This window comes from Epinephelus fuscoguttatus, linkage group LG13, assembly GCF_011397635.1.
Source record: "Epinephelus fuscoguttatus linkage group LG13, E.fuscoguttatus.final_Chr_v1".
NCBI lineage: Eukaryota > Metazoa > Chordata > Actinopteri > Perciformes > Serranidae > Epinephelus > Epinephelus fuscoguttatus.
In genome coordinates, this window is record NC_064764.1 from 43,052,455 (window position 1) to 43,071,850 (window position 19,396).

General features: G+C 46.8%; 1 protein-coding gene across 1 annotated transcript in view; it reads left to right on the top strand.

Annotated features, from left to right (window-relative positions):
* cacnb4a (calcium channel, voltage-dependent, beta 4a subunit) overlaps nt 1-19,396 on the top strand; it is a 57,486-nt gene that overhangs the window by 6,498 nt on the left and 31,592 nt on the right. The gene's annotated exons all lie outside the window — the stretch shown is intronic.

Below are 19,396 nucleotides of genomic sequence, written 5' to 3' on the forward strand. Positions count from 1 at the left end.
CGCTGAACTCTTGTGCTCATAAACATAGTCCGACTAGAAACACGTGTAGCGGTACAAAATGGCTCAGCCGTGCTCGCAGAAAACGCCGTCAAAGTTAGTGGATGTTTGTCGTGTTTGCGGCGACACATTCTCTCCAACTAAAAGAAACAAACATAATCTTTTACAAGGCCATGACTCATCCGTCCGGCCGGACTATAGAGGGAATCGCCTTGTTGTTTACAAATACTTCCGGGTAGAAAACCAGCAGAGCTTTTAGCTATATATATAGCCTATATATCACATTTTTCACATCACTGTATCACCGTTTGGACTAATCCGATGTTTATAAAGTCTATAAACACAATGACTGAACAAACATTACTATTTCTGTGTGCACGTTTAGCTGGGCTAACCGTTAGCTGTTAGCCCTGTTAGCCGTTAGCAGTGTCTGTAATAGGTAATAACTCATTAAACAGTGCGTGAAAAAAATATCTTTTCCAGCAGATGTCTTAGTTACAACATGATTGAGCTAGCAAAGCAGTTTTGTGTTGCTATGTGTGGTATTTATTCAGTTTTAGGAAATCACGATGTCTAGAAAGCATCAGCTGACAGGGACAGCTAACACTAGCAGCAAAGCTAACATCAGGACGTCATCTGTTAAAAGCCTCCCGTTGTCGGATACGACATGAAACTACTCCAGTTAGCTCAATCATGTTGTAACTCAGACATCCGCTGGAAAAAATATTTTCTTCACAGATGAGCACACGTTTGATAAAACAGAGTTAAATGTGTCTGAGCATCATAACCTCTGTGAAGTGTCTGTTCACTGTTAGAATCTGATCCATTCACTCAGATAACATTTTGAAGATCTAGTAGAGCCACACAAGAAAAAATGATTTTATCCACATTGACGTTAACAGAGATCTAAATCAAAGGTTAGCCAGGCAGCTAACAAAAGTCTCCAGTGCGCTCGCTCTGTGGGCCCAACCATGAGGAACATTTGGGTCATTTTATACCTGTAAAATGTAACTTTTTGGCTTCATGCATCACTGAGCAGCTCTCATAGGAATCAACGCTGTATGCGGCTCTCCTTATAAATCCATGAGTGGCACATGATGCCAAAAAAATTCAACTTCCTGCTGAACTCACACACTGTATAAAAATGATGAACATTGCAGACATGATGTCACCCAGCGGTTCATGGACTCCTGTTTTGAAGCTGTCACCATCTTGGATTTTTGGAGGCAAAAGTGACCATATTTGGACAAGAGGGTGGAGCTAAGCGTTATGCTAGCTGCTAGCTGCTAGCCACTAGCTGCAGTACCTACCTGTCTTTTGAGGCGACCACACTCTTAATCATGTGTAATTTTAAATCTTTAAACTGGTGAGTTATAGAGGAGCTCACTCCTGTACAGTCATCATGAAGGGGAATTACAGAAAGACACTCAAAATGTTTTTTGTACCAGGCTGTAAACATGTTTATTTCTACATGTTAACATGAAGGGCTGTGGGGACTGACTCGCTCCTGGAGCCAGCCCCTAGTGGACATTAGAGGAACTGCAGTTTCAGGCACTTCTGTATTGGCTTCATCTTTCAGCCTGGAAGCTGCTGGTTTGGAGCAACACAAGTTTTTCATGCATTTGAACATCTAGTTGAAATTACTTTGAAAAAGTCTGACTGAAAGGTTCATGTGCAAAAACAGACATCTCTGTTTTCATTTGTTTTCATGTTTTTTGTGATTGTGTGCAAGACGCAGAATGTCAGTCAAACTTTTGGTTTGTTCGTTTTAAGAGTGGCTCTTTTATCATTAGCCTGATGCATGATAACGACCCCAGCACTGAGGGTGTGAACACATCTGGGGATGTCTTCTTCATCTGTCTGTGCGACTTGAGAAAGTTTTGTTACACCATTGATTTAAATGTTGAGTGAAAAGTGAACAAAAGGACGATGACGTCAGACGTCGGCCTCCGCTGTAGTTTCAGGAATTGTATCAGCCAGCTCAGCTACTGTATAATTCATGAGGTCGGGGCGAGGCAGGGCCGTCTGAATGCTCCGCCTCCTTTATATGTGTCACTGTGAAACAGATTCAGACTGGTTCCCAGTATAGTGTCCCTCCTGTGATCCAGAATGCAGGGGTAATACAGCGGGGACTTCCTGTGGACGTTGACATCCTGCTAACGAGTTACCAAGGGAACTGAGGCTGCAGAGGACATTCAGCGGCACAAGGACACTTCGTCATCGGCTACCTTTGTCCCAAACGCCCTCTCATTCTTCATCAATGCCTCTCTCACTGTCTCCACCTCTCCACACCTGACCTCCAACTCCTCCGTCGTGTGTCTCAGCGGGGAGACGCAGTAACATCAGATCACAGTGAATCAGGTCGCAGCTTCTTTAACGTGGGCGTGCAACAAAAGCACATGACAAGTTGTCAAATCTAAACAGCAGATGTGATTTATGACGGTCTCCAGTTCCCAGGTCTGCGGCTGCTGCGTCTTCTCTCACATGTAGGTCACTTTGTGTCTGAGGTGTTACTGTGTGAGCAGAGTCCTGAGGTTTTGAAGGTCACACTGATTTTAAGGAAACATTCAGTCTAATCTTTGATTTAAAGCTGAGCCTGTTGAGTTCAGACGGTGAGAGCACAGAGCAGAGCAGCAGCTGATGAACACAACGCTCCTTCAGAGTTCTTCATGGCTTTGTGTTTTAATTACACTCCAGTGAATGCACTGTATGTTCAACCTGTTGACATCACCCATTAATTATTGAATGCCCACGGCATGAAATCAGCGGGCAGTAATTATGTGGCTCACAGGAAGGAAGGCAGAAAAACGACAGATGAAAAAAATGAAACAGACAAACAAAGAAATCAAAGAAAAAAGAAAGTGAGGTCGGAGAAATGTGCACATCAAATATCTTCCTCAGTCCTTCTCCTCATCACACGCTCACAGATTTCTTGAACACCCCCGCTGTGATTTGTGTCATCACCGGTGTGATCGTCATCAGGTGAGAAGAGGAGCAGTGGGTTCTCTTTGATTCCCTTGTGTATCCATAGTAACAGCCACCCTTCAACAACAGGGGTCAAGCCCAGCAGGTTGATGAGCAGGAAGCTGCTCCTCCTCCTCCTGCTCCTCTTCAGTGAAAGTACACATTTTTTACAGTCATGAAAGAAGAAGAAGATTCATTTATTCATCACAACGTGTCGATGTCTCGCTCCTTAGAAACAGTTTACAGGAGCTATAACAGGACGTCACGTCTTCATCTCAGCTCTGTGCTTATATGGTGCAGAGCTGACGCCTGGACAGAAGTTATTCAGCCTCATCCGTTCATTTGTCTCCTGAATGGGAAGTTGAATTTAAAGGGACAGTTCACCCCAAAATCAAAAACACATATTTAGTTTTTTCTGCCTTAAATGGACAGGTGGTGTCGAGTTACAGCTGAATAAACTGACACAGGCATCTTGGTCATTTCTGTAAACTTAAAACACTTTTCCTTCATTGGAAACCAAACTTGATTTACTTTTATTTCACAGATTAAAAAACAAACGAACATAAATTACAATAAAACCTCCACAAGACTGCATTTGAGTCATGTGAGTAGAGGAGAAGTCTGCTCACTGTTCATGAGTGACGCAGACAAATGTTTTGTCTGTGAACCTTGTGAGTTATAATTTTTACTTTTATTTAATGTTTTAATGTTGTCATTATTAAGCCACGTTTCACGTGTGATTCACGTGTGTTTCACGTGTGTTTCACGTGTGTTTAACGTGTGTTTAATGTGTGTATTAGCTGTGTTAGTTGAGTCGTGATATATGTAGATAGGGTTTAGGAGATTTCCACAGGAGTAAAATGTGACGTTTCACCAAAAGGGAGGTGAATGCTAATATTTGTGACTGTGGAGAGTTAATGTGAGGTTGTTTAGATAATATCTCAAATATAGAAATAAAGGGATCCATCTGTATCTGAACCTTTATTAAGATCATGACGATGCAGTCTGGGACAAAAGAAGAACATATGGCTCAGATTGAAAGACGAGGCGTCCGTCACATTGGTCTGCAGTGTTAGGTAATGTGCTGCATTGAAAACTTTTCAAATCTCAAGTAGCGTCTTCCTCCATCTTCATGACACAGTGAGGAAGACTCAGAGCTCCAGTTTGGACACAAACAGTCTGACAGACCTAACGTGCTTCATCAGGACTGTGTGGGTGCGGTTTGATGATATTTGATTGACTGTGCTGGCAACATCAGCAAACAACCCCACGACTGTCATCTGATTGTGACTCAAATATTGCTAATCTCTGTGCACCCACCTCAGAGCGGCGAGGACAGCTGAAGCACGAACAGAGACGATCTGAGTTTACAGATAATGAGCCCATCGCTCAGGAGACAAGCTGATGCACCAAATATGTTTTCAGGCGTCTAAGTGGAGGGAGAGTCCACCGCGGATTGACTTTAAGTATTAGGGTTAAAGGAGGATGAGCATCAGTCTGAGGGATGACCTCATACACATCAGTCCATTTAAGGGAACAGGAAGTGTGTGTGTGTGTGTGTGTGTGTGTGAGTCACCACTGTAACGCACACAGAGATGCTGGTGTATAGATGAGTCTCACAGATGGTGTGCTGCACATATACGTGCACATGGACAGATGTTTCCCTGCGTGCTTGCTGAGCGGAGGCCTGAACGTTTTGCGGGCCGACCCCTGAGCTTGGTGATAAGAGGATGCCAGAGCTCGGCAGATGTTTGCTCTCAGGAATAATCCAGAGGCGCAGTGTTGAAGTGGCTCACAGGACATTTCCACAGTCTGATATTTGTGTTGGTGCAGAGATAGATAGATAGATAGATAGACTACTACTTTATTTAATCCCCAGGGGGAAATTTAAAATGTCCTCAGCGGCAGGGGCAATAATGACAAAAACAGACACAAATCACAAGAACACAGCACACCTACTGACACAAGAAAAATCCTAAAAGTACATAAGATCACAAGGTGTGAATAAAGGGTATAAACAGGTGTATAAAAAACAGTACAATAAATAGGAAGAATGGTTCAAAGTGCATATGAGTTCGATCGGAGGGAGGAGTTGTACAGTTGTATTGCTGTGGGTATGAATGATTTTTTGTAGCGCTCTTTTGAACGGCGGGGGAGTCTGTATCTGGTGCTGAATGTGCTCTTGAGTGTGTCCAGTGTTTTATGGAGAGGATGGGTGGTGTTGTATATGATCCTATTGAATTTGGCCTGGATTCTGTCCTCCACCACCTCCTCAAGAGTGCTCAGCTTCAGGCCAACAATGGACTGGGCCTTCTTAACCAGCTTGTTGAGCCTGTTGGCATCCTTTTTCTTAACACCCGCCCCCCCAGCACACCACGGCAAAGAAAAGAGTGCTAGCTACAACAGTCTGGTAAAACATTTGCAGCATCTTGTTGCATACATTAAAGGACCTGAGCCTTCTCAAAAAATACAGCCGACTCAGGCCCTTCTTGTACACTGCCTCTGTGTTTGTGGACCATTCAAGTTTATTGTCCAGTAGGACACCCAGGTACTTGTACTGCTCCACAATCTCCATGTCACTCCCACTGATGCAGACAGGAGAAGCTGGGGGCTTTTTCTTCCTGTAGTCCACCACAATCTCCTTTGTTTTTGCTACGTTGAGTAGCAGAGAATTTTCCTCGCTCCACTGCACAAATTTGTCTATCACCCCCCTGTACTCCTCTTCTTGACCCCCCTCCACACACCCAACCACGACTGTGTCGTCTGAAAACTTTTGGATGTGGCATGACTCTGAGCTGTACTTAAAGTCAGATGTGTACATGGTGAAGAGGAAAGGGGAGAGCACCGTTCCCTGGGGGGCCCCGATGTTAGAGGTCAGATGTTCAGACACACAGTTCTGCAGCCTAACAAACTGCGGTCTGCCCATCAGGTAGTCCCCAGTCCATGAGACCTAAGCTAATATCCAGTGTGTGTGTGTGTGTGTGTGTGTGTGTGTGTGTGCGCACACATGATGGCCACCTCACATGGCCTGTCAGAGCGCTGGGTGTGTGTGTGTTCTCCGTGTCAGCAAAGTGCAGTTAATCCTGTCAGTACATGGAATAAGGTCACAGCAGACACAATGCTACAGTGGTTCTACAGAGACTGTGGCTGAGGCCAACTTTGCTGCTGAGCTAACAAGACGTTCTATATCATGAGTCTGAAAGATGTTTGTTTCCAGCAGTGGAGCTGCTTCAGATATCTGTCTTCATTATACACACTACACTCTGCTGCAGACTGCAGAGGGCGCTAACACTTTGTGTTAACAGGCAGTGAGCCTCTAACAGGAGAGACAAGGATGTGTGTGTGAATAATGTGGTCCTGTCTATGTGGTGACCCTGTTTTCATGAGGTTTCATGCTCCATGTTTCAAGTGATCATGTTAACCTACACCAGGATCTTTACCTGACCCCTGACCATGTGACACTGAGGCCAGACACCTGCTGAGCTGCTGACCTCTGTTTGAGACCAGCAAACTACAAAACAGGTTGTTTTCACCCAAACTATGGTGTGTTTCCTGCCGGCCCGGGACAGTGCCATGAAAAGTGTGTTTTTCTGATCAAGGCATTGCTGTGTTCCCTGCCACTATAGTGCCACATAAAGTGGTGTTTTTACAGAGACATCGCTGTGTGCAGACCTCTCACAGGAGGTTTTTCTGTGTTTGTTCTGTCGCTCTCTGTGTCAAAATAACTTCAGTAAACTAACAGTAAATATAATATCTGTGTTCATGAAGCAGCAGAACGAACATTAACATCTCACAGAGACATCGTGTGATAGAGGTCGATCAGAAGGACGTGTGTTCACACAGAGTTACAACAGTTGAGTTAGAAGCAGCTGCGCCATGTTGGCGTCAGAAAGGTTTAACATAAGGAAGTTTCACACTTTAAAAGATCTTATTTTGAGACAAACTCAGGCGCTTTGTTTTACCAACAAGCTTCATCGAGACAGGTTTGAAAATCTCTGTAGGAAATGAAACCAATGTGTTGTTGGAACTCAATAAACCTGCACAGGAGGAACCGTCTTTGACCCCGACCCATCTGTGTGTCGCTTAGACTGAAGACTGTCACACAGTGATGGATTCTGTTAAACGTTTTAATGAGCTGAGGCTGAGACCAGAAATGACTTTCTGGTTGTGACAGTGAAGCAGCTGTGAACTAACGACCTCATCACTGCCTCTTTAAAGAGTCTTCTCGTCCTGGGTCAGCAGGTTTAATTCTCTCTGTCTGAAGGCCTGCACATTTTAATACAGTCTCATTCTACGATGCTCCGGCTTTCTCCCAGAAATTAAATTTCATTTCTGAATCACAATACTTTAGACACACAGACGTCCCTTCAACCCAAACTCCAGCGTGCTGCCTGCGGAGTGATAAGACAGAGCTTCTTCGCAGTGTTAATCCCTCATATGTAGGTCACATGGCTCGACTCGGCTGCCTTTAATTCAGGAATGACTTGATGGGCCCGGACGCTGCTCTCATAGCTCACGCTGGCAATGTGCACGAGTCTGCTGGTGCCTCTTGAGTCAGTCTGTAACCTCTGGACGCCCACTAACAAGATTACTCATCAGCAGTACACTCTTGGAGGAATAAACAAGTTTGAGTTTCATCACTGTTCAACTGTGATAGTTTTCACTGATGACTGAGGAGGAATCTGGGAACCACTGATCGAAAATATACAGTATAAGTTTTGGGGAGCGTGCTGTTGGCTTGCTGACAGCAGGAATGTCCAACAGAGCTGTTGCCTCTGAACTGAACGCTCATTTTATAACCACATTACACTTAATTTGGCAGCACATCCAACCAGCCTCACACCACAGACCTCATGCAGCCACACCAGCTCAGAGCCTCCACATCCAGTGTCCTCACCTCAGAGCCTTCACATCCAGTGACCTCACCTCAGAGCCTCCACATCTAGTGTCTCCACCTCAGAGCCTTCACATCCAGTGACCTCACCTCAGAGCCTCCACATCTAGTGTCTTCACCTCAGAGCCTTCACATCCAGTGACCTCACCTCAGAGCCTTCACATCCAGTGACCTCACCTCAGAGCCTTCACATCCAGTGACCTCACCTCAGAGCCTCCACATCCAGTGTTCTCACCTCAGAGCCTTCACATCCAGTGACCTCACCTCAGAGCCTCCACATCTAGTGTCTTCACCTCAGAGCCTTCACATCCAGTGACCTCACCTCAGAGCCTCCACATCCAGTGTTCTCACCTCAGAGCCTTCACATCCAGTGACCTCACCTCAGAGCCTCCACATCCAGTGTTCTCACCTCAGAGCCTTCACATCCAGTGACCTCACCTCAGAGCCTCCACATCCAGTGTTCTCACCTCAGAGCCTCCACATCCAGTGTTCTCACCTCAGAGCCTCCACATCCAGTGTCCTCACCTCAGAGCCTCCACATCCAGTGTCTTCACCTGCAGAAACATCTGAGAGCAGAAATATGTTTGAATGCACAGAGATACTGTGAGGAGATCCTGAGACCCATTGTCACCTCATTCATCTGCCGCCATGACACCTTATTGCCTCATGGTAATACATGTTGTGAGGATCTGTGCACAACTCCTGGAAGTCTTGTATGACCTGCAGACTCACCAGATGTGTCACACTCTGAGCCTGTTTGGGAAGCTCTGGATCAGCGTGTGCGACGGATGGCGGAACAATGGTCGAGTGTCATGGAGGAGAAAACACTCACAGAGCTGCAGACTGAGCCTGGGAGCTGCTGACTGAGGCTGAGAGCTGCAGACTGAGGCTGAGAGCTACTGTCTGAGGCTGAGAGCTACTGTCTGAGGCTGACTGAGGCTGAGAGCTACTGTCTGAGGCTGACTGAGGCTGAGAGCTACTGTCTGAGGCTGAGAGCTGCAGACTGAGCCTGGGAGCTGCTGACTGAGGCTGAGAGCTACTGTCTGAGGCTGAGAGCTACTGTCTGAGGCTGACTGAGGCTGAGAGCTACTGTCTGAGGCTGAGAGCTGCAGACTGAGCCTGGGAGCTGCTGACTGAGGCTGAGAGCTACTGACTGAGGCTGAGAGCTACTGTCTGAGGCTGACTGAGGCTGAGAGCTACTGTCTGAGGCTGAGAGCTACTGTCTGAGGCTGAGAGCTGCAGACTGAGGCTAAGAGCTGCAGACTGAGGCTGAGAGCTGCTGACTGAGGCTGAGAGCTGCTGACTGAGGCTGACTGAGGCTGAGAGCTACTGTCTGAGGCTGACTGAGGCTGAGAGCTACTGACTGAGGCTGAGAGCTACTGTCTGAGGCTGACTGAGGCTGACTGAGGCTGAGAGCTGCTGACTGAGGCTGAGAGCTGCTGAGGGCTCTGACACAGGTCAGTCAGTGTCTGAGAGGTCGATGAGACAGTAACAGCCGGCTCTTTTATGTTTCGCCTCTTTTTTCTCCACTAGAATATCTGAGCGGTGATGATGATGATGATGATGATGATGATGATGGTGGTGATGATAATAATGATGATGATGATGGTGGTGATGATGATGATGATGATGATGATGGTGGTGATGATAATAATGATGATGATGATGAAGTCAGCCGGTGTTTGGAGATGTGTTTGTGAAGTGGAGGTAAGAGCAAACTGTGGCAGGTCTGATGGAGCCACATCATGTGACACAGGAGCAGGTGCAGCTGCTGTATGACAGTCTGTCAGCAGAGGGCGATGTTGCTCCAGTTTATACAGAAGCAGCTGAGACTCAGACAACAGAAGAATAGTTTCTTACAGTTTTCAGTTGGACTGGAGAATAAAACATAATAATATATCTTTATGTAACAGGGACATGTTTCCTGTGTTCTCAGCACAGAGCTTTAAATATGACCATGAAGGGAAAGATAAATATTCTCTACATTTACATTTACACAGAGAGCTGTTACACTATTTTAGTTTGATTGTTTTTTGATTTAGATGGAGATACATAATGTTATTTCTCTCCACATTTCAATGAGCCATTCTTTTATTTTTTAAATGTACTGAATCTATTTAAAGTCCAGCGTGGACAGGGGCGCAGGCTGTGTTGCAACGTCCTGGGGGACTGGTATTAAACAGGGGGGTCCTCCCCCATGGATCTCTCAGCGTCAGACACTTACGCACCAGTTTATGGTGGAAATGTCAAAGTACTTCCTTAATCAGCCGTGCATCGTTGTTTCGTCTTCTTTTTGTTCAGTGGCTGAGGAACACCTCTGCTCCTGAGGTTACATACTGTCATCACATACTGTGTCTATGAGTTGTGTTCCAGCTCTGCTGCTTTCCTGTTTTTATTGGTGGTTATGAATGCTTGTGTCCTAAATATTGAGGAGGACGTGTCCCCTGCATTCTAAACTCAAGGGCTCACTCAGTCAGTGATGACCGGAGCTTTCAGCCATGCCCTGCAGCCTTCCTCTGCTGCTCTCTTGACCTCCCTGATATGTGATTGTCTGTTTTATCAACAAACATCATAATATTTCATTTAAGGCACAAACATCATCATAATGATGTGACTGCTCAGTAATGCCAGGGAACAAATCACTAAGAGCCTTTTATTCAATTCATTAAATTCATTCAGATTCATTAAATTAAAAAAATAGCAGATATTTCTCATTAGGATAATAAAAAGCAGTAGCTTCAATATTCTTCCATTATTCCGACCACAGTTCCAGAGTAAATAACAGCATAGTACGACACTGTGCAATCCACAGATATGTTACATTTGTACGTTATTATGTGGAGGGTACACTGACACTTAAAGTTTCTTAACATTTTAATAATGTTGTGGTTAAAGTAAGGTTTAGGCATTGCTTGGTTATTGTTAGGAAAAGATCATGTTTTGGCTTAAAGTACCGGCGTGTTGAGGCACAATACCTGTGGGAAACACAGCGATGTGTTCTTGTGGCATTTTCTCAGCAGCAAACAGCAATACTTTGGTAAAAACAACACTTTTTATGGCACAATCCCGGCAGGATACGCAGCAAAGTTTCAGTAAAAACATCCACATTTTGTGGCACTGTGCCGGCTGGAAACACAGTGATGTGTGGATTAAAAAACAACTGCTTTTCATGGCACTGTGCCCGATGGAAAATCAGTAACTGGTTGCTTAAAAACAACCACGTTTGGGGCTAAAGTGTCGCTGGAAACACAGCATTGACTCTTTAAATCACAACCGGTTTTGTCGTGTGTTGGTCTCCATCAGCGGTCTGCAGCTTGGCAGGCATCTCACCTCCATGTGACACCATCCCCTCCACCTCCACCTCCACCTCCTGAACACAAGCTCAGCTCATGTACAACCTCACTTTAGAAACATGTATACCATATGAGAGGTACAGATGTAATGTGTGGTTTGCAGAAACGTACAGCGCTAAGCTTCAACTGGGACTTTGCTCATAAAAAGAGTCAAACCTCAGAGTTGACCTCTCCTCTGTGATCACTGACTCACTGTCAGACCGTTATACACTGATTCACCTCTGAAGCTGTAAAGACACTTGTTGTTGAGCAGCAGCAGGTCTGACACCTGTATAAAGTATCATCACTCAGACATCTGCTGTGACTGTGTGTGTGTGTGTGTGTGTGTGTGTGTGTGTGTGTGTGTGTGTGTGTGTGTGTGTGTGTGTCTGTGTGTGTGTGTGTGTGTGTCTGTGTGTGTGTGTGTGTGTGTGTGTGTGTCTGTGTGTGTGTATGTAAATGAGATGTCAGTCTCTGCAGGTTAGTGTTGGGCTGAAGAGATGATCCTCAGACACACACACACACACACACACACACACACACACACACACACAGCGTTCACTGCTGCTCTCGGGCTGCAGACCCCCACCTCCCTCTCTGCCTCTTCCTTATTCACAGCCAGCCCGGCTGACTGGAGCCTCCACCGGCCAATCGGCAGGCTGCATCCCACCTCTGTCATCAGCCCGTGCTGGAGGAAGGGATTGGCTTGTGTGATCTCAGCTTGGAGAGGAGATGAAATGCCAGGTCTGCTCTGCCTCTGGGGACAACCAGGCTGCCGTACCATAATGGGAACCAACACTGGCTCGGCTCGAGGGCAGTGATATCTGATTCAGCACCAGGACACATACACACAAACACACACACACAAACACACAGCTCCACCTTTATCCTCCTCCTGTCTCTGCTGCTGTGGTGTGGTGTGGTCTCTCTGAGGTCTACCTTCATGTGGAGGAAGAGGCTGCTGCTGCTGCTGCTGCTTCTGGGCTCGGTCACTCCCCTGTCCTCACCATCCATCCTCCCTGGAGCTGCTTGATCATCCTCTGCTTCTGTCTGTTTCACACTGAGGAGCTGCTTTTTGGATTCTCACACCTCCATGTACGATAACTTGTACCTACATGGATTTGAAGACTCGGAGGCGGTGAGTGTAGGGTGATGAGGGGGTGATGGGGGGGGCGTCTGACACTTGTAAAGCAAGCTTTATTCAGCTGTGTCGTGGCTGCTCGATCCTTCATAAACACCCACAGAATGCACGGAGACTTGAGTGGGCTGAGCGTGCACTCTTCTCGAGGGAGTTAGGAGAGGCTGGGGGAAGGGTGTGCACGAGTGTGTATGTGTGTGCGTGTGTGTGTGTGTGTGTGTGTGTGTTAGGGCTCCTCAATCAACCAACTGTACAGTGTTGTCGCTGCCAGCCGGAGGACGTTCTCCTCCTGTCTGGTCTGGGCGTCTGCAGAGCTCCTCAGTGTTTCTGTACCATCTCTCTGTGTGGATGAATGGACAGGGTGCATGCTGGGAGCCTCTTGTTTATGAGCATTGTGGGTATTTGTATGTGAGAATGTGTCTGCGTTCATCACATCCCACCATGCATCATCAAGGTTTACTGCACAGACCAACAGCTATGTAACCATCTGATGTGCCGTTGCATCTGACTGCGCTGTCCTCCACACGACGACTGCACGACTGGAGATTCTTTTGTCGTTAAGCACAGGTTCTCATCTCCAGCACACACACAGCTGATGACACACACACACTCACACACACAGATAGAGCTTTGGTTTACAGAGGCAGGCGTTGTTATTGATGGGCTGAGCGAGCGACTGTGGGATAGAAATGTGTCGGGGGAAAATGCTTACAAAGGCAATAAATGTAGGAGCTGGTACTGGGTGGAGGGAGGGGGGAATCCCACTGAGCCAGAATCTGTCAAGACCTCTCTGTAACTGACGTCCTCGCTGCTGCTCCCAGATTATTTCACACATCCTGTCCTGTTGCATACAGGCAGTGCAGGGTCTGTCTGAGCAAAGAAAACATGTTTGATTGTGTCCTGAAGAATAAGATACTTCTCACCTCTACTTCTGTCGGTGGAGCATTTTTATAGATGCATTTAGCTCATGTGAGGAACAAAAAAACACTACCTGGCCAGAAGTATGTGGACAGATTAGGGTTGCAGCAGTATGAGATTTTCACAGTATAATAACTGTCTCTGAAAATATTACAGTATCATGGTATTACAGAATTGCCATTGGAGTACAGTGAAGTCATTGTCATGTTTGAGATGATGTGAGCTTTGTGACATGGTGCGTTATCCTGCTGGAAGTAGCCATCAGAAGATGGGTACACTGTGGTCATAAAGGGATGGACACGCTCAGCAACAATACTCAGGTAGGCTGTGGTGTTTAAACCATGCTCAGTTGGTACTAAGAAAATCTCCCCCACACCATTACACCAGCAGCAGCAGCAGCAGCCTGAAGCGTTGATACAAGGCAGGATGGATCCATGCTTCCATCTGAATGTGGTTTTTCCAATCTTCTATTGTCCAGTTTTGGTGAGAAAACCCGTGTGAATTGTAGCCTCAGTTTCCTGTTGTTAGCTGACAGGAGTGGCACCTGGTGTGGTCTTCTGCTGCTGTAGCCCATCTGCTTCAAGGTTGGACAAGGTGTTGTTGCTTCAGAGATGCTCTTCTGCACACCTTGGTTGGAACCAGTGCTTATTTGACTTCCTGTTGCCTTTCTATCATCTTGAACCAGTCTGGCCATTCTCCTCTGACCTCTGGCATCAACAAGGCATTTGGGCTCACTGGATATTTTCTCTTTTTGGGACCATCCTCTGTAAACCCTAGAGATGGTTGTGCTGAAAATCCCAGTAAATACTCAGACCAGCCCATCTGGCACCAACAACCATGCCACGTTCAAAGTCACTTCAATCACCTTTCTTCATCACTCTGATGCTCCGTTCAATAACCCTCATCTCATCTGGCCTCCTGACATGTTGCACATGTGGCCCCTGGACATATTGAGTGACATCTAGTGATGAGAGTTGCAGACTGAACTGAAATGTCTTTCATGTGCTGAACTTGTAAAACAGTGGCTGATGTGAAAACAGATGTCCTGATCTCGAGTCAGTGTTTGATTTGTCTGCTCTGGGCTACTGTAGAAACAACATGTGTTGTAGGAGGAGTCACTGGTTAGCTGAGTTTATTTATAATCAAAGATCCAGATATTTTCTAACAGCACTGTTCATCTTTCTAACTGCTGATTAAAACAGGAGAGTCAGACTTCCTGTCAGGGCCTCTGTGGCGCTCCGTCAGTCGCCTCACATCGTCTGAATGAACGAGACTTTTACTGACTGAACCCTGGACGCCCAAAATAACTCCTCTCAACATTCGCTGCTCTCTGTCCCTGATCGTTCAGCAGAATCCAGAAATACAGTCTGTTTCCTGTTGTTTCAGCTGTTGTTATCACATGTGCTTCTATTGTGGCTCTGAATAACTGATGAGGTTATTTATTTAACCGCTCGACGTTACAGGAAGTAGATTCTCTGTAAAATATCTCAAAGAGAGACGGTCTCATATTAACCCTCCATATTAACACACTGTGTGTATAACTGGATGATGGTGGTGTGTGTGTGTGTGTGTGTGTGTGTGTGTGTGTGTGTGTGTGTGTGTCCTCTCTCTGTCCCATATATAGAGTCGGCCTGGCAGCACTACAGACGACATCTTTGGGGCTCTCACTATCCTTGTGGTTCACTATCAGCTCTTGTCATTATCTCCTGGGCGTCTGCATGTTGTCTGAAGTGAAGCTTTGTTCAGAGTAGAGATGGGTGGACCAAGTCGTTTCACAGTGTCCGTTCCTTCGAGTTTGTATGTGTAAATATATCCAACCATATAAACCTTTGAAGATACTTTTTGCAGAGTATGTTCTCTCTCTGTGACACAGTTGGTGTGTGGTTGGTTGCACCAACAGTAAATCCAAAAGCTCTGCTCCTTGATTTGTTTCCAACTGGAAGTGTATCAACTCCAACTCCTTGTCTCCGTCTGGTGGAAAGAAACGTGCTATCACACTGAGCTCTGAGCCACCAGTACACCTGGATATTCACCATCAGTGTGGCTCATCGCTAAATGATGCTGGTAAGTTGGTGCTGATGGGTCACTAACGTTAGCTTCAGTTCGGAGGCTGCTGCAGTAACGTTATGGTCAGACAGTACGGCTGCATCAGACTGTCGTCTCTAAGTTAATCTCAGCCTGTAGATCAAACAGCTGGTTATTAACAGGTTGATTATTTCAGGCTGTCCTAAATTTTTTGTATGTTTTTCTACAAAAAGCGACACAGAAATTCATACATATCTCATGTCTTTTGAAAGACTGTGATCACGTACCTAAAGACACCCGACCATGTTTCTTTTCCTAAACCTAACCTCCATGATGTTAACGTTAACATACATTAACTGTATGTTAAGGATGTAACGTCATTCATGGAGTGCAAAGGATATCATACGAACTGTTCTATGAGGATACAACAACACGCAGCCCAATGATACCTGGAGATCTAATCAAATACACATACCTGAGTATATTGGACACACATGCACAGATGTCCAGATAATCAGTGTCCATCCTCTGTGTCGGGTCATTCACTTGGCAGGAGGCAGACTGACGGGTCACGATGTTCATCAACCTTTATTTGTTAAGGTGTCGTGAACGCTCAGATTGAGGCGAGGTCACAAAACAGTCATTTGACATGTTCATAAAATGTTTGTGTAACTAAGAGTTGAATGTGTACAGACACATCAAAACCAGAAACACACGTCAGATGAGATCTTTGGCTCTCTGTCCTCCAAAAGGGGGCATGGCCTTGTCTGATGCATGGACTGTGTATAAAGATGGACAACGCGTTCTTTCAGTCTCTACCCAGAGCTCGTGACCACAGGTGAGGGTTGGGACGGAGATGGATCAGTAGACTGAAAGCTTCAGCTCCCTCTTCACCACGATGGTCCGACGCAGCGCCCGCATCACTGCAGACGCCGCACCAAACCGCCGATCCATCTCACGCTCCGTTCTCCCCTCAGTGTTGATGTGGAGGTGTTAGATGTTAGATGTTAGATGTTAGTGTGTCCCCTCCGTACAGAGTACAGGACGGTGTGACCCAGTTACTACAGTCCTGCTCACAGACAGTGTTGTCTAACGTGTGACTCACCTTTATGAAAGCTATTATGTAAAACACGACGCCTCGTAAACCTGCTGCACTCTGATTGTACTACTGAAGGATGCTGGGAGGAGGCGTGTGTGAGTCATCGCTGTACAGCAGAACCAACGGGACTCAATGATGAGCTGTGTTTGGGCTCAGATGGTTTTAAGGTGTGTTTCCACTTCTCCACCCTCGATGACGGAGGATATGATGAAGAATGCTTTTAGCCTTTTGGCCCAGGGCTGAGAGGGGTGGAGGTCAGAGGGCGGAGGAAGGATGGAGATGATAGAAGAGAGCGAGCTGTGGCGTCTGCTCAGATAAAGCCTGAGTGTGGCACGATGGACTCGAGACTGGCCACTTGACACTCTCAGATAATAACCTCACAAACAACCCATTGTCTCTGTGTGAGAGTGTGTGTGTGTGTGTGTGTGTGTGTGTGTGTGTGTGTGCAGGGACAGACACAGAAGGGGGGGGGGGGGGGGGGGGTGTTTGTTGGCAGAGTCTGTGCATGATAGTAATTTTGGGAATGTTTCAAAGCTCCTCGTGCTCTGAATACTTTCTGTCCTCTCCAGTGAAACGAGCGCAGTGATGTCGTGTGTGTCGGTCGAGCTTTCACAGTTTGAAGAATGTGAAGTGGCAGATTTATAATTCAGATATTCAGTTACATACACACAAGTTCACCTTTTGTCTTCACGGTGTTAAAGACGTTGACATGATCAGATTCAGTCTGTATGTTGCAGGAAGCAGAGTTTATACAGAAATTAAAATGCACTGACATTCTTAGTGAACGTGCGCACCTGCAGCAGCTGTCATCAGAGCTATGTCGAGCACCATCTGTTTAAGATTTATGGCAGTTAATGTCAATTTAAATGATTGAAGGAATGAGCACAGTCTGAGGTTCATCCTTCTCCAGCTCCACTTTAACCAGCTCATATTCTGGGTGTCATGTCAGGTACAAGGTGCAAAGAGGTCGTATTGAGTCTCTTAATTAATCACAGGTGTGTTTGGGTGTAACATGAATGTGTGCCTGCAGCAGGTGACCTCATATTTACATTACAGATAAAACAAACAGGAGAACTGAGTGGTTTCCTGTCCATGTCAGCGTGTCAATACAGCGTGTTTGAGGGTTCACATGACGTCAGATAACTCCGCCCATCTCCCCCAGAGAGCAGGTACAGTGTAAGGAGCTGTGGAGGGGGGCCTCGATATGTTGTTGTGGCCTTATGTCATATGTCTAACTGATGGTAGTAATGCGACTTCCAGATAAGTTCAGTCAGCCTCACAGTTTGATGATCCAGGAGCTTCAGTTGGTTTTAGAGTCGACTGATTTGCAGGACGTGTGGAGAGCTGCAGGATGACGCTATGACCTGACTGTCTTGACGGCTGCATTCAAAAAAGTGCAATTAAAAATCCCTGGACAAATAAACGAGCCTTCACGCAAACGAAAGTCAAATCAGTGGGATATTAAACGACTTCATCAGACAATAAACTGAGATGAACCAAACACACGGAGGTTAAAGACTGTAACTCTGTGGCGTCTTCACGCCTCACACTCGCCTCAGCACACCTGCCTTTAGTTAAAGGTTCCTGAGATGCAGGGGCGTCAGTAGCGTAGTGGATAGTGCTGGCGCCCCATGTATAGAGGTGATCACAAGTTCAACTCCGGCTTGCAACCCTTTGCTGCGTGTCGCCCCCCTCCCCCAACTCTCCCTCTCTCCCCCATTTAACACACTATCCTGTCCATTAAAGGCCAAACGCCCCCAAAAATAATCTTTAAAAAAAAAAAAAAGGTTCCTGAGAGGCCAGGTCAGGTGGTGCATTAAAGTGTCTCAAAAGATAATAGGAAAATTTAACTTGCTAGAAATGGCTCTGACAGGTGGTAATAGTTTTAATAAAAATAGTAAAAAATAATCAATTTAATTTTTTTGTCTTTTCTTCATTTGTGGCGCCCCCTATGGGTGACAACACCTCTGCCACAGGGCGACAGTGCCACCTGCAGCCCCTCCACATGTCCTGTGTGCGTAACAAGCAGAGTGTGCACGTGTTGTGAGCCCTCCTGTATAGGCCCGTCTTACTCTCTCTTACTCTCTCTCTTACTCGTCTGAATAATGCTAGTCCTTTGATGTCGGTTTGGTGTGTCCGCACAATAAGATTTTGCATCTAAACTTGGCGTTGGACAACATCAACACACATGTTAGCAGCGATCACCAGCACAAATCTGTATCTGACAAAACCGCCAAATGAAATAAGAAAGTTTTCATTCAATTAAATATTTTTATAGTTTATGTAAAGTAAACATAATGTTATTGTAGAACAGATCGACACTGACTCTGTCCCTCAAAAAGAAACCATGATGGAGATGAGTTTGCATTTACGACCCCACTTTTTAATTTAACATGACGCTGAGGTGAGAAACTGAATCACTTACAAGAGCTTGTTCTCAGGCCAACATGCTGCTGCAGGGTCTGCTCTCTCCACAGGCCCCTCCTCTCCACAGGCCCCTCCTCTCCACGGGCCCCTCCTCTCCCACAGGCCCCTCCTCTCCCGCGGGCCCCTCCTCTCCCACAGGCCCCTCCTGTCCCACGGGCCCCTCCTCTCCCACGGGCCCCTCCTCTCCCACAGGCCCCTCCTCTCCCACGGGCCCCTCCTCTCCCACGGGCCCCTCCTGTCCCACAGGCCCCTCCTGTCCCACAGGCCCCTCCTCTCCCACGGGCCCCTCCTCTCCCACGGGCCCCTCCTCTCCCACAGGCCCCTCCTGTCCCACAGGCCCCTCCTGTCCCACAGGCCCCTCCTCTCCCACGGGCCCCTCCTCTCCCACAGGCCCCTCCTGTCCCACAGGCCGCTCCTGTCCCACAGGCCCCTCCTGTCCCACAGGCCCCTCCTGTCCCACAGGCCCCTCCTCTCCCACGGGCCCCTCCTCTCCCACGGGCCCCTCCTGTCCCACGGGCCCCTCCTCTCCCACGGGCCCCTCCTCTCCCGCGGGCCCCTCCTCTCCCGCGGGCCCCTCCTGTCCCACGGGCCCCTCCTCTCCT